Here is a 22,458-nt window from a genome sequence, read left to right on the forward strand (position 1 = left end):
CTTAATAGTAAAAAAATGTTTCCGGAAAATAAAGCCCAGGATCATATGGCTTCACTGCTAAATGCTACTCAACTTTTTAAAGATTAAAATCAATTTTTCACAAACTCTTTCAAAACATAAGAGAAGAAAAAACACTTCCCAACTCCTTCTAGAAATCTGGTATTACCCTGATACCAAAACCAAAGATATCACAGAAAAGAGAACTGAAGATCAATATCCTCTATAAATGTAGATCAAAATATCCTCCACAAAATAACTGTCAAACCAAATTCAACAATATATAAAAATGATTATACATGTTGTTCACAAGCAAGTGGGATTTATTCTAGATTTGGAAAGTTTGTTCAACATGAAAATCAATGCATGTTGAAAATCAATCAATGTAATACATCATATTAATAGAATAAAGGACAAAAACACACATTATCATCTCAGCACATGCACGAAGCCATTTTACAAAATCCAATACCTTTTCATGATAGAAAAGACCAAGAAATAAACTAAGAATAGAAAGGAAATTCTTCAACCTAACAAGGGTTATCTGTGACAAACCCATAGCTGTCATTATACTTCATGGGGAAAGGTTGAAAGCTTTTCCCTAAGAAATGGAAGAAATCAAGAATGTTTGCTCTCACCACATGCCCTCAACATCATACTGGCAATTCTAGTCAGAAAGAATTAAGCAAGAAAATGAAATAAAAAGCATCATAGTGGAAAGCAAGAATTAAAACTATCCTGATTGGCAGGTGTCATAATGTCGTATATAGAAAATTCTCAAGAATCTACCAAAAAAATTAGAGCTAATAAATATATTTAGCAAGAATGCAGAATGCAAAATCAAAATGCAAACATCAACTATGTTTCCATATATTAGCAATGAACAGCCTGAAAATAAAATTTAAAAATAATTCCATTTATAATAGCATCAAAAAGCAGAAATACTTAGGAATCAGTGTAACCTAGGAAATGCAAGACTTGTACACTTAAAACTACAAAAAAGTATTGAAATTAAAGGACACTAAATAAATGGAAAGATATCCCTGTTCATAAATTTGAAGACTTAATTTATTAAAATGGTGGTACTTCCCAGATTGATCCAAAAATTCAACACCATCTCTATCAAAATTTCAGTGTTTTTTTTTCAAAATTTGACAACCTGATCTTAATATTTATATGGCAATACATGGGACAAAGAATAGAACAAACAATCTTGAAAAAGAAGACCAGGGGCGCCTGGGTGGCGCAGTCGGTTAAGCGTCCGACTTCAGCCAGGTCACGATCTCGAGGTCCGGGAGTTCGAGCCCCGAGTCAGGCTCTGTCTGGGCTGATGGCTCGGAGCCTGGAGCCTGTTTCCGATTCTGTGTCTCCCTCTCTCTCTGCCCCTCCCCCGTTCATGCTCTGTCTTTCTCTGTCCCAAAAATAAATAAAAACGTTGAAAAAAAAATTTAAAAAAAAAAAAAAAAGAAAAAGAAGACCAAAGTTGAAGAACTCATATTTCCCAATTTTAAAATCTTCTACAAAGATGCAGTTATTGAGATAGTATGGAACTGGCATAAAGACAGGCATTTAGCAGAATGGAAACAGAACTGAGGGTCCAGAGATAAACGTACATTTTTGGTCAGTTGATTTATAACAAGGGTGTCAAGACAATTGACTGAGGAAAGAATAGTGCAAGGAAATCTGAACACCCACATGTAAAAGAATAAATTTGGACCTTTACCTCAAATCATACACAAAAATTAACTGAATAAATCATAGCCATAAATATTAGGACTGAAATTATAAAATCCCTAGAAAGAAACACAGGATTACATCTTTGTGACCTTAGACTAAGCAATGGTTTCATAGATATGGCACCAAAAGCAAAAGTGACAAAAGAAAATAGTAGATAATTAGATTTCATCAAAGTTAAAAACTCTTGGGCATCAAAGGACACCATCAAGGAAGTGAAAGACAACCCACAGAATGGGAGAAAACAATTATAAATCACATATATCATACGACAAATAACCCAATTAAAATCTGGACAAATTATTTGAATAGGTGTTTCTCCAAAAAGACATATAAATGACCAATAAGCACAGGGAAAAATAGTCAAAATCATTAGTCATTATGTAAATACACAACAAAACCACCATATCATTTCACACCAACTAGAATGGCCAAAAATAAAACAGAAAATGTTACAGAATGTGGATACATTGAAACTCTTATACATTCTAGTGGAATACAAAATGGTGCAGGTATTTTGGAGTACTTTTGCAATGTCTTAAAATAACAAAGACAGAGTACACATGTGACCCAGTAGTTCCACTCCTAGGTATATATCCAAGGGAACTAAAAAAGTGTGTCCACATAAAATCTCATGCGTGGATGTTCCTAGCAGCATTATTCAGAGCAACCAAAAAAGTGGAAATAAGCCAAATGTCTATCAACTGACGAATGGATAAACAATGTGGTATATCCATTCAAGGGAATATTAAGCCATAAAGAAGTAAAGTTCTAAAACACACAACATGGATGAACTTTGAAAACACTATGCCAAGTGAAAGAAGCCAGATATAAAGAACCACATATTATTATGATACTATTTTTATAAAATGTCCAGAAGAGGCAAATTCATAGAGACAAAATACATTAGTGATTTTCAGGGACTGTGGGGAGAAGAGAATGGGAGTGACTACTAATAGGTACAGTGTTTCTACTGGGGTGATGAAAATGTACTGGAATAAGATAGTGGTAATGGTTTTGCTTCTTAGTATATTAAAAACCCAAAACCCACTTTGGGGGCACCTGGGTGGTTCAGTCGGTTCAGTGTCCAGCTCTTGATTTTGGCTCAGGTCACAATCTCACAGTTTGTGAGTTCGAGGCCCTTGTCAGGTTCTGCACATCACAGAGCCTGTTTGGGATTCTCCCTCTTTGCCCCTCTCCCACTCTCACTCTCTCTGTCTCTCTCAAAATAAATAAATAAACTTAAAAAAAAACCCACTTAATTACATACTTGAAATGACTGAATTGCATAGTATGTGAATTATAGCCAAATTCTTTGAAGGCAATTACCAAAATTAAAAAAAAATACATTACATACTACAGATACTCCATCAATTAGCCCCTAATTACTGAGGATTTGCTTGATCAATATATATACACCTATTTACATACTGAAACTTGGAATAACCTGTCCTCAAATTTCTTTTTTTTTTTATAGCTCAAGCTCTTATTTATTAATAATCTATTTGGAAATGAAATGTAGAAGAGCCTTAGGAATAATGTTAGCAATTCTGAAGCTATTCAGCTGGCTTTCCAAAATTTCTCACATATATGAAATCATAGCAATGATACATTAAAATACATCTAACATACTGAATATACTTATGTTAGTAACTACATTCATTCTGTATATCTTGATTCCACTCATTTATTAAGGGTCTTGTTTAAATTACATCAGCTTTTTTGACTCATCCTCAACTTTCTTGCCCAATGTGTGAATCTCCAGCTTTCATTTTGAGGTCAGTCACAAGATGCTGGTAAATTCTCTGAAAAGTAATGATCATCAGTAAGCCATGAGACAAAGACAAAGCTTCCCTCCACAAACCTATGCAGCATGAAAGGAATTTCCATCAGCTGGCACCATAAAGCTCTTAAGTCCCACCTATATGATGGATGTTTATCTGTCTGTTCTTTAGAAGAAGAAAATAGTGCACCAACGGTCCATTTTGTCTGACAAGTCAGCATGGCACAGACCCTACAATTATTCTGCTTTTTCACAGCTAACATAAAAATAGCTCAGAGTGGAGACTGATAACCAAGGGAGCCGCACCTGAAAAGCTGCTACGTATTAATAGATGACACCCTTGATGGTATGATATGATGTTAATTAATTTGAGCTTTCTCAAATTGAGTATTCCCTTATTCCCCTCCATTTACATAACAATGGAATGTTGCTGCTGCACGTTTGAAACTTGGGTTTCCCAGCTGCTAACCAGGTCACTACTTTTACTGAACACCTTGTGGACAGTTTAAGATGGCAGAATGATTTATTTACCACTTTAGCTTCCTTTAATGCATTTTAAAATGCACACTTCCTGCTAGCTAAATAGAAACTCAAAACTCTTTCTATGGGGCACTTGGCTGACTCAGTAGAGCATGCAACTCTTGATCTTGGTTGGGGACATGAGTTTGAGCCCCACATAAGGAACAGAGTTTACTTTAAAACAAAAAACAAAAACAAACAAACAAAAAAACCAACTCATTCTACGAAACTAGTTGAGAACTGTAAATACCAGTTAGTGGAGGTAGCAGTCTATATTTATTCCACAATGAACAAATGTATTCAATGCACATTCCCTCTTTTCGCTCTGAATCAGCACTCTTTAATGTTCTTACAGTCACTCTTGCTCTGGGACCTTTTCTTCAATTTTGAAAACATTCCCTTGTGTAATCTGAGCTTCCCTGCTTCCATTTCACTTTGTTCAAAGTGCCTAGTCACAGACGCTAACCTTTCTCAAACCTATACCATTCCTCCCTCCTGGAAACACAGCCCAGCCAAAATCCCCAGACCACCATTTTCTTCTGAGGTAGAATAGATAATATTCAAAATTAACAATGGCAACTCTTTCTATTCTAGACAGAAATGATCATTAATCCTTTTGCTGACTTTTGTTGGTTGTCAGCTCTTGAGTGGGCAAGATATCTAGGATACTTATAATTGTGACTAGCCATTTTTACTAAACGGTCACTTTGTTTTGTATGTATGAAGAGAATAAACAGAGGTTCCTTGACCCTTTGCTTCTCTTAGTTTTACAGAAAATAACATTAAAGAAGGGGATATTCTTTTCTTTTCCCAAATTGGTGATAATTATCCCCACCAGTATCTTCTATTTTTTGAAAGGATACACAAAAACAAAATAAAATATACTTTGCAATTCTCTAATTTTGCAGGGATGTATGAGGATTAAAAAATATATATATATTTGGGGGGATCATATGGGTGGCTCAGTCAGTTGAGCATCTAACTCTCAATTTTGGCTCAGATCACGATCTTGTAGTTCATGGGATCGAGCCCCACATCAGCTCCACGCTGACAGTGTGGAACCTGCTTGGGATTCTCTTTCTCCCTCTCTCTTTGCCTCTTCTCAATAAATAAATAAACATTTAATAAAATATATGAGAACACAAACATCTTACACAATAAGAGAATGATACAAAATAATATTGTTATTTTATCATTACTGGAAGTTTTAATCTCCTCACAATGCCAGTTACCAAACTCAATGATCAATCAGATCACATGGCAAATCTGGGAGAAAAATTTGGGAACCCAGTGAACATCTGGCTGAAATTTCTCGCCAAAGGGTGAAAAACACTCCGGTTATAGCTGAAGGTTTCTGTGCTAATTATGACTCTAAATTATTCAGTTTTGTTGAAGAGGCATTTATGAGCACCCTTTGCACCAAGCACTGTGATTGCAACTAAAGATACATGAGCACAAAAGTGCCTTGAACATAATCCCAACTAGTTCACAGTCTGGTTACTGAGACCTGCCAACCACAAACTGTAAATATGTGAAGGAGATATAACAGGGATAGAGAAGCAATTAATTCTGAATCAGGGGTCAATTATAAAGAGGGAAGCATACCAGCCATTTATAATTATAAGTTAATGTGCTATGTCTCCCTGGGATATTTCTAATTATGAAATGAAGGACTCTATCTTCCGTTAATAGAATTTCCAATGTCTGTAAAATCTTAATGGAAAGGATTTTTATTTTAAACACTGAAGATTGAATACATGCACTCAACCATTATATCTCTAGGAACCCCCCTCCAAAATTACTGTAAAATATTTTAATAATATTCATAAATCTTCAAACACACAGAAAATAGAGGAGATGACAACAGACAAGAAATATCTAAATATTGAGAGACTGAAAGCAGATGGTCTAGTGCTATGTGATTTAGCGGATCAGAGATCCCTCAAATTTATACACCAAAAGGATGCAAGCCAATTTCCAAGAGTAAGAGATCAGAAAATGGGTGCAACTGGTGTCTCTGGCTATGAGACATACAGAAAATTTCCAAACACAGTTTGGATTGAAATTGAAATTGAACTGAAATTGACTGAAAGTCTGTATGAAAAGCCATCAGACCCTCAGGTCCCATCCTCCAAATTATAAGACGAGGCAACCTTTCCTACCCCTTCATGTCTGAGAGCTGAAGATTTATTCTCAAGTGATGGAACCATACAGATGCAGGGATATCAGGGACAGATGGGAGAAGGGTGAGACGCCATACTGAAAACAGGAGGACACCCTACAGCAAAAATAGAAAGAAATGTTCTTGAAAACTATCAGAGAGAAAAGACAAATTCCTTTCAAATAAATGTCAGTTACTTTGTGTGTCAATTTAACATTATTAGTAATAAATAACTGAAAACAACAGAGAAAAAAATTCAAAGTGCTGACTGTCCAGCTTGACAATTCTTAACTGTCAACTGGGAATTTTATGTCAGGATGAAATATCACTCAAGTGAAGATGGACTAAGGATATTTATTTTCAGATAGAAAATAAAGTTCAGAGTTTACTTCTTATAAATCAGTACTGAAAAAACTACTAAAGGATGTACTTTAGAAAGAAGCAAAAACAACACACAGAGAGTGAGATGCAATTGGGTAAACTTGTGTAACTGCAGAATAGAAGATAATTGACTTTGCTTCCAGTAAGTGAAATTAAAGTTAAAAACATCAAAGAAGGTGAGAAACAGTGTTTAATGACTGGTTGAGTTTGTTAAAGTCCTCATCTCATTTGGGAAAGTATAGAGATATTGTATAACTTTAGCTAATTTATGGAACTTAATTAACTTTATTTTTTTTTCCAATTCTCATTTATTTTTGGCTCTTGGGGCAATGTCATCCTTTCAATACCAAAAAAAAAAAAAAAAAAAAAGGCAAGTTCAACACAAAGTAGAAAGTTGAAGTGTAAGACAGAACAAAACCAAGGGTGGGCAGGGAGAAGGAAATAGCAAAAGGAAGATATGAGATATTGCCAAAAGATGAAGGGTCTCCTTGTACCCTCTCTGGAGGAATGACTCAAATATTTAGGTGACAATACACACCTTTCCATAAATACACAAGAGGGCTGGGTTTTTGTTAAGAAAAGGTGAGCATGGGAGAGCCTTTCTGGGAGCCTTAGGGCAAGGCTAGTCTCTCCTCCCTCTCTTGGCCTCCTTTTCCAACCAGGGGAAAAGGACAGAATCCAGCATGTGCAGGAGGTGAAGTAGGAGAGAGAGGAATCCCCTAGACAGAGTGGGGCAGACCCTTGAAAAGGAAACAGCCCGAGACAGAGCTTGGAAGGAGACTAAAAATGGAGATTATACTGTTATCACCTCCCCTGAATCTGAGAAAGGAAAAGGGAAATACCTGAAAATTACGACTTCAATAGCCTGGATCCCCCTCTCCAAAACTGCTCTAGAATGGAAAAGCCTATATCCTTTTCTTACAGGTACCTCCACTTGCTATGAAGTAGCTTGCTTTCCTTTCCCCTGGATGACCACATGGATTAGGATGGTGCCCATGTATCCAGTTTTCAGTACATGGTTCCAAATGGGATCTGATGAGACACAGCTTCTTGGAGAATTATCTTAAAAACAAAGGGGAATATGACCTGGACAGATGGAAGAAACGGGCACCAAAAAGAAATACAGGGTTACCCAGAAGGGTAGAAATCTAGGCTTCCCAGAGTGGAAGAGAGGAGACATTTAATAAACAATACTTAATGAGTGCTTACTATGTGCCAGGCACTGTTATAGGAACCTCCCGTCCACCTTCCAAAACAGGAAAAGAAAATAAGACAGAGGCAGAAAATGCAAACTCTGAGGGACAGGAAAAGGGCAGTTGAGGAAGAAGGCTGAGGGACCTGAGAAGCCTGAGGTGATGGTGCTCTGCTTTAGGCCTCCTCTTCTTCTGTGATGGCATCCTGGTACTGGTGGCACTAGGAGACAAAGTCATTCCTGCTGGTCCCAGCTGCAGTGAACTCCATCTGGTCCACACCCTCACCTGAGTACCAATAGAGGAAAGTTTTGTGCCAAAACATGGCCATGAGCTGGCAGCCATCATGTTCTTGGCATCAAAGACCTGCTGGGTGAGTTTGGACACAGTGAAGGCCCCACACCACTGGCTTCCGTGGCTGGTCAAAGAAGCAAAGCCAAGCCTGAAGAGGTAGAGACACAGGAAGGGCACCAACTTGACAGCTGGTTTGTGGAGGCCAACATTGAGCTGACCAGGAAAGCGGAGGCTATTGGTGACACTGTTCACAGTGGCTGAGACCAGGTGGTTCTGGTCCCACAGTGGGTGTGGTCAGCTTGATGGTGTGAAAGCAGATTTCCTAAAGGGCTCAGTTGTCAATTCAGTGGGTCTCACCCACATTCTCTACCATCTGACAGTCAGAGAGGGTGGTGTTTTAGGGCTCAGCCAAAGCACCCAACACTTTGGTGAGGGTACCACCCTGAAAGTGTTGGTGATGCAGTCTTGCTGATGAGCAAGGTGCCCACCCCGTAGCTTGTGCCCCCACCTAGCGAGTGGGTCCATTTGGCCCTTCTGTAGAATGGCCCTTTGTCCAGTTGTTGCCTGCCCCAAACCAACCAGAAACAAAGTTGTCTGGTCTCCACATCTGGTCAAAAGGACCTGAGTGACCAGAGTCCATAGTCCTGGGTTCTAGATCCACCAAGGTAGCATGAGGAACATATCTGTCACCTGTGGCTTCATTGTGGTACACACAGACATTTTTCAGCTGCAGGTCACTGTAGGTAGGTTCCAGGGGGATCAATGCCATACTCCTCACTAATTACCTCTCAGAACTTGGCACCGACCTGGTTGCCAACTGACCAGTCTGGATGAGCACGATTTCCCTCAGAGTTAAAATTTACTTTATTTTATTTTTGCTCACCTCAAGGTGTGTACGGGACAAGAATATGATATGGAATTTTTTTCTATGTTGCTAATGGCAGGCTAGCAGTATGAGACATGTCCCAGAGGCTACAGCACTGAGGTCTGAATGCAGGGACAGGAAGGTTCTGAGAGTAGAACTTAATTAACTTTAAAGATTTATTTTTAAAATGTATTAATGTTCCATGCTTCTGAAATACTGTCAATGTTTTACTTCTTGTATGCCAGTTACATGAATGTTCATTTTGTGATAAATTCATTTTTGTTGTGTACAATTTTATGTATGCATATTATACTTCAATATATTTTAATTAAGGGAAAGTAAAAAAAATAATAATAATTAAAATATTAGTAGCTTCCAACCTGGGAGAGGAGTAAAATAAAGGAATTTTTTTAAACTCTATAAGCCCACAGAGGTAGAAATGGGGTTAAAAAAAAGTAAGCAAAAAAAAAAAATTACATATATGTGTGTGTGTGTGTTAAATAAATAGCAAGAAACATGATGAAATAAATTAATCCAAATTAGTCAGGGCTACTTAAATAAAATTAAGTAATCTTTTAAAAGATACTACTATTTATTGGATTTCCTATAAATAGCCAAACATCTCAGCTATATAATATTGTTTCATGCTTATTTATTTTGAGAGAGACAGAACACAAGAGCATGAGTGGAGAAGGGTAGAGAACAAGTTAGAATTCCCAGCAGGCTCCATGCTGTCAGGGCAGAACCCGACATGGGGCTCGATATCATGAAGCCATCAGATTGTGACCTGAGCCAAAATCTAGAGTTGGACACTTAACTGACTGAGCCACCCAGGCACACCATCATATATATAATATTTAGAATAGGAATATTTAAATTACCCCAATTTTCTTTGGGTAAAAAAAAAGATTCACTTGATATATTTTTATCTGACTTAGTCATTCTAGTATTGATGGGAAATTGAGTTTAAGACAAAAACATGGGACAATACAAAATAGTTCCAAGGACAAATAATAATATTGGGATATTTTTAATAAACTTCCTTTAGAAATTGATAAATCAAATAGAAAAAAATAAAAGAAAAAGATAAAAATTCAAACAGTGCAATTGAAAAGCTTGGTCTTAAATAATTCTGCCTCCATCAGAGAATATATTAAGCATGCATAAAAATTTGTCAGGTAGTGGGGCACCTGGGTGGCTCAGTCAGTTAAGCATCCAACTCTTGGGGCACCTGGGTGGCTCAGTCGGTTAAGCGTCCGACTTCAGCTCAGGTCACGATCTCGCGGTCCGTGAGTTCGAGCCCCGCGTCGGGCTCTGAGCTGATGGCTCAGAGCCTGGAGCCTGCTTCCGATTCTGTGTCTCCCTCTCTCTCTGCCCCTACCCTGTTCATGCTCTGTCTCTCTCTATCTAAAAAATAAATAAAACGTTAAAAAAAAAAAAGCATCCAACTCTTGATTTCAACTCATGTCATGATCTCACGTTTTCATGAGTTTGAGCCACACATCACTCTGTGAGCACTGACTGCACAGAGCCTACTTGGGATTCTTCCTCTCTCCTTCTCTCTCTGCCCCTCCACTGCTCGTGCTCTCTCTGTCTCTCTCAAAAATTAAAAAAATAAAAAAATAATTAAAAATTTTGTTAGGTACCATATATGTCATAAAGAAGATTCAATAAACATTGAAGAACTATTCCCATATTGTCTATGTTCCCTGATCACATTCCAATTGAATTTGAAACCAAGCATTACTACAAAGTTTATAAGAGTAATTATTTTAATATTTTCTTAATGTTTATTTTTGAGACAGAGAGAGACAGAGTGTGAGTGGGGGAGAGGCAGAGAAAGAGGGCGACACAGAATCTGAAACAGGTTCCAGGCTGTGAGCTGTCAGCACAGAACCTGATGGGGGATTGAACCCAAGAACCACTAGATCGTGACCTGAGCTGAAGTTGGATGCTTATCTGGCTGAGCCACCCAGGCACCCCAAGAGAAATTATTTTAATAATAATAACCACCTCTACCACCACTGTCAGACACCTGAAAATATAATCCAATCAATCCATGGGTTTAAAGAAATAATGTTGGAAATTATAAAATAGGTAGAAATATAAGAAAATAATCCTCAAATTTATATTATAAAATTATTTTTTTAAAAACAAGGTAGAGTTAAAATAAAATGAATTTGTTCAAATCAAGAATCAAAGAGAAAAAAATAGAGTAAATCCAAAGAAAGAAGATGAATCAAATACACACGCATACAAAGAAAAAAAGGTAATAAAAAGGAAAAGAGAAATGATCAGCAAACACAAAATAAGATAGAGAAATATGACTAATAAACCTCTAATAATTACTACTACATGAAAAAATTATTCACATAAAAATCATTAATCAGAATAAAGGGAGATAAAGTATAACCCTCAAGGGAACAATGCATTAAGAACTCTCAAAAACATGAATATGTATACCTCTAGCAACATCACTTTAAAACACAAAAGCAAAAATAATTACAAGCAGAAATCGGCAAGATAACAATCATAGTGCGAGTATTTTGTCTCCTTCCTTCCTTCCTTCCTTCCTTCCTTCCTTCCTTCCTTCCTTCCTCCTTTCCTTCCTCCCTTCCTCCCTTCCTCCCTTCCTCCCTTCCTTCCTTCCTTCTTTCCTTCCTTCCTCCCTTCCTTCCTTCCTTCCTTCCTTCCTTCCTTCCTTCCATTTTTAGAGAGGGAGAGAGCAGGAGTGATAGTCAGAGAGAGAAGAGGGAGAATCTTAAGCAGGCTCCACACTGGTGGAGCACAACACAGGGCTTGATCTCATGACCCTGAGATCAAAATCAAGAGTCAAATGCTTAACCAACTGAGCCACCCAGGTACCACTTTTATTTTCTTTTTTAAACAAAGATCTCACAAAGATGATAGATCAACCTCGGAAAGTTATATTTGAGAGGTTTTTTTTTTCAATTTTAGGGTGTTTTCTGGGTGGTGATGGTGGTAGTGGTGTGTATGTGTGTTTGCTTTTAATTAATGGAGGACTTCAATTAACACTTTCTATAAAAATATTGTAAACTAGTCATATACAGGCATAGAAAATTTGACCAAAAAAAGCAAAGAGAAAATTCAAAAGCAGAAACAGGTAGACAGACAGATGAACGACTGATACCAGCTTCAGTATAGTTGTAATTTCGGAAAAGAAAGGATGGAAATTGGATTTTGGATGGATACAAGGAGGCTTCAACCCTTATCTTCTATATTTCCTTTGTTTAAAAATAAAACCCTGAAGCAAGTACGTAAAAGTGTCACAATTTGTCAAGTATCAGCATTAGCTTTAAGTGTCTTCCTCACATCATTCTCTGTGCGTTACAGTATGTTTGAATTATCTTATAAAAAAACAAACACATGAATAATAATGGCTCCTGGAATATCTGTATGAAATGAGAATTGCTGATATTTATTTTTCAAAGATCAGTTCTCCCAAGTAAAAGACTATAGATAGATAGATCAATCGATTGATCGATTGATCTAAATAAAAGTATGAACTGAGGAAAACAGTGTCATGCTGTGTTGATGTCCACCCTCAGGCAGTTACAGCACTGGATCCCAGTCAATAACTTGGGTGTGGGATCAGGGACCAGTGCCTGAGAGAAAAGTTTACAGAGGCTAAGCAGGGTAAGGACTGGACCCCCACCTGTACTAGGGCTATATCCTGTTCATCAGGATACCAAACATAAATCCAGCATGTGTTGGGTGAATCACTATTCTTCATGTTCAGTCCCAATGCTTCAGGAGAGACTCCCTTAATTTTTGCTCCAGAGCTGAACACCTGACCCAGATCTGGCCAATCACAGTGCCATATTACTTCACACACACTCCATGGTTCTTGGAGATTCCCATGATTCAAGCTGTACCAATCAGAGCTGTTCCCAGGACTGCTGCTGAAATTGTCAAGGAAGAGAAACCCTATACAGGAACCATGAGTATTGAACGTTCATGAATAGTTGAAGCTTCTGGTGATCATCCGTGCTACCATCTGGGAAGCCAGACAAGAGAACCAGGTTCCAGAAACCAGGAAAGAGAGAGAGGACAAGGGAGGAATGGGGAGAGGAGAGGAAGTCCCTTATTCTCTTGTATTTTTCTGATAAATGAGCATCAATTCTCTTTTTGACTTAAGCTAGTTTTCATGAGTTTTTAAGTAAAAGGGTCCAGAGCGTATTATCCCAGCCATAAAAATTAGGCAAAAACCCTAGTGCTAGCTGAAGAAAGATTTTCATGGCCAATGATTGTGCTGATGCAAGAGGAGGCTGACATTCCCCTGGTGGTGATAGATTTTGCAGGGTCATTTATACCTGTTTAACTTTGTGATCGATGGTGTAGACCTCTGAGGCCGCTAGCAGAAGGAAGGTACAGCCTGTGGCAATGAAACAGATTTTTTAACTGTGTGAACCCTGTGTTGGACTTACAGTCTCACCCTCACCCTCACGAGGACAGCCCACCAGGAGAAACTGAGCTCCTCAGCCCAAAACTGAGACATTATTCTGAAGAACCTATAACATCCACATGAGAACAGCCAGTGAAGAGGGAGAATAACACTCAACAGTCAATTTTCTTTAAATATGAACATAAGGGAAAGGATAGGATGATCTACAAAAACTACCCTTTCTAAGAAGCATCTCCTAGGAGGAATAAGACCATAGAGTAAACTTGATGTCCCAGAGATATGTCAAATGGAACTTGTCTAAATAAAACCAGTAATCCTGTGTCACAAACATGACCCTTCACCCACCCCTGGCCTATATTTATCACATAATGAAGTAGGTAGGCTGCAGTCCCTTTATAGCAGTGCCTGAACTATATTTGGAAGGAAATACTTGATAAAGGTGATGCTTCCTCCATTCATCTCCTGTCCCAAGGTCACAAGGGCCAGTAAGCACCAACAGTTCAGAAAATAAGGAGCAACCACCCTGCCTAAGAGAGGGGGAGGTTTGGGGAATGGTTTGTAGCTCCAGAAAAAGAGTGAAGAGAAGGGGAAAACAACCAAGAGTGAATGAAGGAGTAAAGAGGAGGAGTCAAGAGTTGATATGAAACCAAAGGCAGGAGGGGAGAAAGGGCAAGGGGGTTTTTAAGCACAGGACTATAAAAGAAGTAATCTGGAAAGCTTGCTTTCCTGGCACCCATGGTGACCACCATCTGACCACAAGACCTTGGGTCAAGTCTACAATATTCAGGAATGTTTCTCTGCATGTTTCGCAGGAACAAGTGAAGAGAACAGTTTCACAGGTAGATAAATATTATGTAGAAAACCAAAGTATTACAGAAAAAGTATATAGACTCAGGAGATCATGAGAAATTAGGCTTCATGAAATCTTGGAAATACCAAGAGACTTTAAAACTTCCACAAGAAAGGAAGGTGGGCTCAAGGCACCCTTTGCTGGTTCTCAAAGGGCCGTGAGACTCACCCTGACAAAAGATCATCCTAATGACATCCTAAATGACAAAAGATCATCCTGTTCTCTAAATGATGCCATTGTCCTTCAGCATGCTCAAAGCATTCCCAGTTTCTTTCTCTCCATCACCACTCACATTCTGCCAGTGTGTTTCCCTCCATGAGTTCTCTAAACACATTTAAGTGTCCTTCCCTCAAGCTCTTTCCTTCCCAAATACTCTTCTTTTAAAAAAAAAATTAATGTTTACTTATTTTTATTAATTTTTTTAAATTTACATCCAAGTTAGTTAGCATACAGGGCAACAATGATTTCATGGGTAGATTCCTTGATGCCCCTCACCCATTTAGCCCTTCCCCCCTCCCACAACCCCTCCAGTAACCCTCTGTTTGTTCTCCATATTTAAGAGTCTCTTATGTTTTGTCCCCCCTCCCTGTTTTTATATTATTTTTGCTTCCCTTCCCTTGTGTTCATCTATTCTGTGTCTTAAAATCCTCATATGAGTGAAGTAATATGATGTTTGTCTTTCTCTGACTAATTTAGCTTAGCATAATACCCTCTAGTTCCACTCACATAGTTGCAAATGGCAAGATTTCATTATTTTTGATTGCCAAATAATACTCCATTGTATGTATGCACCACATCTTCTTTATCCATTCATCCATTGATGAACATTTGGGTTCTTTCCATCCTTTGGCTATTGTTGATAGTGCTGCTACAAACATTAGGATGCATGTGCCCCTTAGAAACAGCATACCTGTATCCTTTGGATAAATACCTAGTAGCGCAATTGCTGGGTCATGGGGAAGTTCTATTTTTAATTTTTTCAGGAACCTCCATACTGTCTTCCAGAGTGGCTGCACCAGTTTGCGTTTCCACCCGCAGTGCAAAAGAGATCCTCTTTCTCCACATCCTCACCAACATCTGTTGTTGCTCAAGCTTTTAATGTTAGTCATTCTGACAGGTGTGAGGTGGTATCTAATTGTGGTTTTGATTTGTATTTCCCTAATCATGAGCAATGTTGAGCATTTTTTTCATGTGTTGGTTGGCCATCTGGATGTCTTCTTTGGAGAAGTGTCTCTTCATGTCTTTTGCCCATTTCTCTACTGGATTTGTTTTTTGGGTGTTGAGTTAATTATTTTTGAGAAAGACAGAGACAGAGTGCAAGAAGGGAAGGGGCAAAGAGAGAGAGACACAGAATCTCAAGCAGGCTCCGGGCTCCAAGCTGTCAGCACAGACCCCAATGTGAGGCTCAAACTCACAAACCATGAGATCATGACCTGAGCTGAAGTCGGATGATTAACTGACTGAGCCACCCAGGCACCTCCCAAATACTCCTCTTCTTAGAGTCTCCATCTGTGTTTGGTTCAACTGCCTACCCAGCCCCCTAACAGAAAACCAAGTGACTCCTTATATCCCTCTCTCTCTCCCTTGGTCCCTTGAACACTAACTTGTCTCTGTTCTGCCCCCTAAATATTATTCCTGCTTCATCCCCACTCCTACCATACCAGTCCAGGAGTCTACTCCCTTGTCTAGAAATGGCCATCTTTCAATTTTCTTCATCTTCTTTATAGTGCCACCAAAATGATCTTTCTAAAACGTATTTTATCATAGCACACACTTGCTTAAAACTTATCTGTGACTTCCCATTGCTTGTACCATGAAGCCTGGTTTTACCTGTCATGTCATCTAATCCCAGGACCCTCAACTCTACTCCACTAGCCATACATAACCATTTGGAGTTCCAGTGTCTGCTCCACCATTTTTCTTCTTGTGGTTCCCTTGGCTGTACCCTCCTATCTCATGGACAATTTCTACTCACCTTATAGACACTACCTCTTCTACAAAGACTTCGCCAAGCACAGCTCAGCTATTTTCTTCTGTGTACCTACATCACTCCATACAGAACTAGTGGCTTCTTTCATGCTGAGATGCGATCCCACTTACACAACCTCCTCTCATCTATGAGCATACTGAGGGCAATGTAAATGTCATCTCTAAGTCCCCATCCCTCAAGCATAAATGGAAGTAAAGTTCACTTTACAGGGATACTATGAGAACAAAGAGAATTCATGAATGTGTGGTATTTGGCCAGTGCCTAGAACACAATTAGTTTTTGAAAATAGTATTCTGTTATCTGTACCCCCACTTCCCACATACACCCAGAACCTAGCCTGAGGCCCAGAACTGAGTATATCCTGTTGTGTCACACCCCCTCACTGGACCCCTAGAGTGTTCCAGATAAACTGGGGTCTCTTTAGCAAGGCTCACAAGGCCTTCATGGCCTGGTCCCTAGACTCACCACCTAAGTACCCTTCTCTTCTGTCTTAGCTTGATGACGCTAATCCAATAACTGCTTAGGTATCATGTCTCAGAGGAAGTTTCCCTGGAAACTCAGACTGAGAAAACTATCCCTCTCCTACATCCCTATACAACCCAGATCATATTCCATAAGATCTGTACCAAGTCATATTGAAACCAACTTTCTATGTATCTGAATCCCCATTACACTGTAAACTGAAGGAGAAAAAATTATATTTTTGTATAATCATTGTGCTAGACTAAGAGCCTAGAAAGAGTATATGCTCAAGAGAATTCTGTCAAAATGAATGGAATGAAGTTGAATTCAGCGAGAGCAATGATATTATGATCATCCAGATCTCACAGAAGAGGAAACTGAGGCTCAGGGAAGTTATAGAGCAAATCAACTTCAGTCTTGGAGGGATGGAGATGTGGCTAGAATCCCGATCTTCTTCTTCTGAAGTCTATGCTATTTTAACACAGCAGATGCCTCCATGAAACAGAATATTTCAATGTTTTTCTTACTTGCAGGATTTTAATCGAATCTTGAAGTGGCTTAACCAGTTTGCAATCAGTGCCCTTATCTATAATTCACTGATAAAACCAGTAAAGCTAAATGATAATCACCAAGATAAAGAGGCAAATTGCAAATCCTGGAACTGAACTTGTTCTAGAAAACTGGTGTTGTCATGCAGATAAATAAAAAGGATCTGCCTTTAGAAATATCCAACCCAACTTATCAAAAGTAAAAAGTCAACCAAATGCAAAAATCTCCCCACATCTAACCATATATCTCATGATATCTCATGACTTCCTGGCCCCTGTGAAAGGCAAAATCTCTCAGAGGTAACAACAACAACAAAAATATATTTAAAAAGTAAGAGAAGAGAAACCCATTGGTATAACAGAGCAGAGGGCTACAAATGGATTCATCAGAGGAAATTGCTAAAATGCCTACAGGTGTGAGAGGTCCCATATGTTCACAGTATTCAGGAATCCTTTGGGGAAAAAAGATGAAGTTCTCAGAGAGAAGACAGTCTGTACCCACTCCATGGATGATGAAAGGTGTCCAGACCTAATTATGTTACTTTCAGCAGAACCGCATCTGGAGTGACTTCTCAAGTGTAAAGACAACAGAAAGTGTGAGATCAGGAGGGGGGCTGGCATATCTCAGTGCAACATCACAGATGCCTTGTGGAACAATGGGACCTCAGAAGTGCCTCATGCTGAGCTTTTTGAGACACCACAACAAACTGGAGTAAAAAAACCCAGGGTTACTCCAGCGTGCCTTCACCCATATGTTGACTGAAGAGATTGTTTCCTTGTTGTCTCTTATTTACTTTCCCCACGCTTACTCCCAAAGCTTTCTTTTAAAGTGTATTACATAGATCATCAATCAGAAAATACCACCCCAAAATCAAGAGGAGCTCCAAAGGCAGACAGGATTTCCTTACTTTCCTTGACATCCTTAAACGTGACACATGCACCTGCTGTTAGTAAAATCTAGACCAGAGGTCAACACCTCTTTTCCATCAAGGACCAAATAGTAAATATCTTGGGTTGTGCGGGCCTGACCATCACTCACAACTATTCGGCTCTGCCACTGAAATGAGAAGACAGCCACATACATTACGGGATGAATGAGCATGGCTGTGCTCTGATAAAACTTTATTTACAAAAATGACCTGCAGGCCAGATCTGGCTCACAGGCTATGACTTGCGGAGTCTGATCTAAACTGCAACAGGCCAGGTAGGTGATACATCTGATCATCCGTGCCATGGCTCCTTCTAGTTAAATTCTCTGTCTCAAAGTGGTTGCTTATTTTTATGCTTTCTGGCTCATTCATGAAAGTGTAGGAAAAAGTGACAACTCACTAATAGTCACATCAAGTAAAATGATATATGTGGAAACATTTTAGAAAATCTTACAAATGTAGGGCATTACCATTAGCACAAACAGATCCAACCAGATTTGATGGGGGTTCATTCATTCACTGTTCATTGATAAGCATTATTTTTAAGTGTATGTGACATGTCAGGTTCTGGGCTCGATCCTGAAGAATAAATAAAAGGCCCCTTCTCTTAAGGAATTTTTGTTCTAGCACAAAAGAGCAAAAAGCCAGGGCAGTGTAGTGCCATGGGCCCAATGACATTGCCAGATAATGCTTTAGACTATCCCAGAGGTACTGCTCTTTCTTGGTCTCCTTTGTGACACATCATCCTCCCCCTGCCCTACCAGTCCTTTTGTTATTAAGACTAGTTAGTCCAACAGAGGGAAGATCAGTACTCCAGGGAAAGAGAGAACAAAGAAAGTGTTCAGCTTTTTAAATCCACTGTGAAATGACAGTTTGAAAGCCAAATTTCAAGCAGAAGAAAACGAACTACAAAAGTTTGGTCATTTCTTCCCCTGCCCCCAAATCAAGAACAAATGCTTGGAAGATGAACTATATAGAGCCAGAAGGATGAATATTTGATGTCAGGGAAATTTCTGCTACAAAGGAAGAAGAAAGCCTTCTCAGTGCTTGGAAGAGACGTTCAAGTAAGATGAATGCCCCCCCATTGTTGGAACAGACCCAGCAGAGAAGGGTGATGAGTTGGACAGTTGTTTGCAGGAAGGAGGGCATGCATGTAGAGATAAGAGGAACAGGGGAAAGAAAGGGAAGGAGGGGAGGGAGGAGGAGTATCAGAAGGTTGAAGAGAGAAAACAAGAGGCTCCACTCTGAATCTCACATGTGATATTGCATGCGGTACTGGATTGGGGGGCTGCCTTTGTGACCCCCATATATCTCATCTGGGGCTTGCATCATCTGAGTCTTATTTCTGGCATTATCTTATCATCATTTCCCCCTCAAACTTCAACTGATCTATCTCCCTGGCTCAATCTTTGGCTAGATTTATAAGTCTGGAGCCGGGTCAGCTCCTTAATAAGAAGTGAACATCATTTGCAGGCTGGAAATGGACTTCACATTTTGGCAGCAATCTTGGGGGTGGGGGAAAGGGAAGTGCTTTTCAGTCGGGGTGGAGCACATGATTGCTGGATTACAACACAGAATATATATCTTCTGGTGACTTCCCAGCTGCAGAATCCTGGCTGCAATTAGAAACCTATATGTCTAGTCATTTTATCATTTTTATACATTTAGGAGCTCAAGTGTTTGCTCTAGCAGGCTGCAGCTGGCTGGCTGTCAACTCCCAGCTGTTGTTTAGCTGAAACACCACAACTAAAATTGTGGGCCAATATGACCGGAAACCAAATTGGGGAGTGAACAAAAAAGTTCAAGATTAGTTAAAGATGTTTAGTGCTCTCGTTCTTTGCTTCAACCAGGTGAAACCCACTCATGTAGAAGAAGGCAAAGGAGGGGATCTGAAACCCATCCAGACATTTCTAAGAACCCTTTACATGAAACAGACACACCCTGCAAACCAGTGTTCTCTCCATGATTATTCAGGTCCAACACGGGCCATTCCATCAGGCTGGTTTCTGGTTTTCTCCACTTCCCAGGAGTCACCAGCTCAGAGACTCAATCCCAAATAAATGAATTTGGCTGCTTAGAGAAAGAATAAAGACAACATTCAACATTGGGGATAGGGTTGTTGGATGAGTCCTTGAACCACTGTAGGAAAAATAATATTAATCCTGCAGTTGGGTCCTTTATAGGTGAGACTGAGGGGCCACCTAAATGTATTAGACTTGCTATCTGACACTATGCCTTCTTGCAAACAGAGCCTCCCTTTGGACGGAAGCCACTTGAAAAAAAACAGGGGGGCTTTTCTCTTCAAATTTTGAGCTCGTTTCATCACTAAAGATACCTGGGTTTCTAAGATGGGTCTTTAAGAGATGCATATTCTGCCCTTGACCCAGCACAGAATGAAATGTGCGTGATGAGTCTATAATGCTGCATCACTTATTATTTACTATTTTCACCATCATGCTGTTCACTAGCTCTAGAGTCAATGGCACCAGCAGCACCCCAGGACTGGGGCTTCACTTCAGCTGTCACAGAGCTTCGGAGAAGCTGTCCTTGGAGGGAAGAAACTCCTTTCTCAAGCAAAGAGCTGTAATAGGAGGGGAGAAGATTTCAGGTGGACTGACCTCGCTTCTGGAAAAATGTTGTACCATGTAGCCACCCCCCAGCAACCTGACCCCTCCACTCTTTGAATTCTGATTACAGAACGCCTTCTGGTGCCAGTTGTAGAGGGTCAGGGAAGTCTGCAGATCAGAGTAAGACAGAACTGGCAGGCTCAAGGGCCAGCAGAGTGATTAAAACCACAGAGTACTGGATGACTACTGATCTGGGCCAATACCATAAAGAAGGGGTATGGTATGATTTAAGTCCTATAGGCCACCATGACATAAAGATAAACATCTAACAGGCTATGCAAAGAGAATAATATGGAAAACTATGCAGGTAGGATTGGCACTTAAGACTCAAGCTGGGAACTAACTTGATATTATCAAAGGTCACCAGAAACCAGTGTGTGGAGCTCCAAGGTGAGTCAGACCTTTGGCAGGACTTGGGTAAACAAGTAGAGACAGGCATAGCTGAGACCCAGGTCTCTACAAACAGGGAGATATAAGGAGGGAGAAAGAGCATTTGAATTCCAAAGATACATGGGTCCTAACTGTATTGACCAATGTCCTACTGATAAGAATAACACTGAGAAAATGAGGTTATAATAAAGATTCTGAATAATGTTCAACAGTCCTCTCACAGCTATCCTCAGGCTCTTTATTCATAACAAGTATGTTTACTACATTTATCTCTTTCATTGATGCAGCAAACAGCTGTCTTGTGCGTTCTGAAGGAAATGAAGTGTGCTGGGTGCATGGGTCACAAAGCTGAAGGGACAGAGTCCATATCCGCGATACCTCGTCAACTGGCCACTGAGGCAAACGTACACGTGAGCATAATAAAATGTGACAACCATTCCAATGATGCAATTAACAAAGTGCAAGTAGGGAAGATTGACTTTTACCTCAGAGGGAGACTGAAGAAGCGGGATGAGTTAGGAAAGATTCTCCAAAAGGAGTGACTTAAGAACATGGCGGTGTGGGAGGGTCGGATTTAGCCCATGGGCCATTGTTGACCAGTTCTTGAATATTAAACTGCATTTAATTGTCATTCCAGGTGCAGATTTATCCATTCAAAATTAATTCTGACTCTGCATTTATAGTAGAGGATTCAATAACCACTCAAGGTAGTTTCACATGAGCACCAAAGACATACACTGAGGATTACAGAGAGATGCATTTAGCCAGAATGCACAGAGAACTAACACTTACCCCCCCCCCCCCGCCCAAAAAAAAAAGCCTATATAACTCAACTCTAGGCTGGGTTGTTCTCTGAGAATTACTTCTTTCAGTCCCCAAATCTGTCCTAGTCTTGGTCACATCCCTTCCCTGGGGGTAACCTGCAAGATCTCTGCGGGAATGGAGAGGTTTGGCCCCCTGGCCTCAGGGCTCTGAAGAGCAGTCTAAGGAACCAGACGAGGCCTGTGTTGCTACTACCTTACGGCCCATTCTGCCCTCTGCCCATTCTTTCCATGTTGATCCTGAACACCCTCACCAGTAAACTTCCTGCCCACAGATCTCTCTCTCAGAGGCTGCTACCCCAGGGAACCCAACCTAAGGCACCTGCTACTTGGGGGTCCACTCGTGTCTTCTTTAGTTCTTCAAACAAACCACATTGTCTTCCCCCTGCAGGGCCTTTGAACACGTGACTGTGCTGCACCTGTGCCATCACTGTCTCCTTGTCATCCTCCCCGGGTCACTTCGTGTCTCTCCTCCCAGGAGAGAAGTTATT

The 22,458-nt window shown here is 39.8% G+C and overlaps 1 protein-coding gene and 1 pseudogene across 1 annotated transcript in view; both read right to left on the bottom strand.

Annotated features, from left to right (window-relative positions):
• Window positions 1–22,458, bottom strand: part of AGBL1 (AGBL carboxypeptidase 1) — a 765,585-nt gene that overhangs the window by 379,249 nt on the left and 363,878 nt on the right. The window lies entirely within an intron of this gene.
• LOC122469052 lies at window positions 7,944–8,947 on the bottom strand (annotated as a pseudogene).

This window comes from Prionailurus bengalensis, chromosome B3, assembly GCF_016509475.1.
Source record: "Prionailurus bengalensis isolate Pbe53 chromosome B3, Fcat_Pben_1.1_paternal_pri, whole genome shotgun sequence".
Classification (NCBI taxonomy): Eukaryota; Metazoa; Chordata; class Mammalia; order Carnivora; family Felidae; genus Prionailurus; species Prionailurus bengalensis.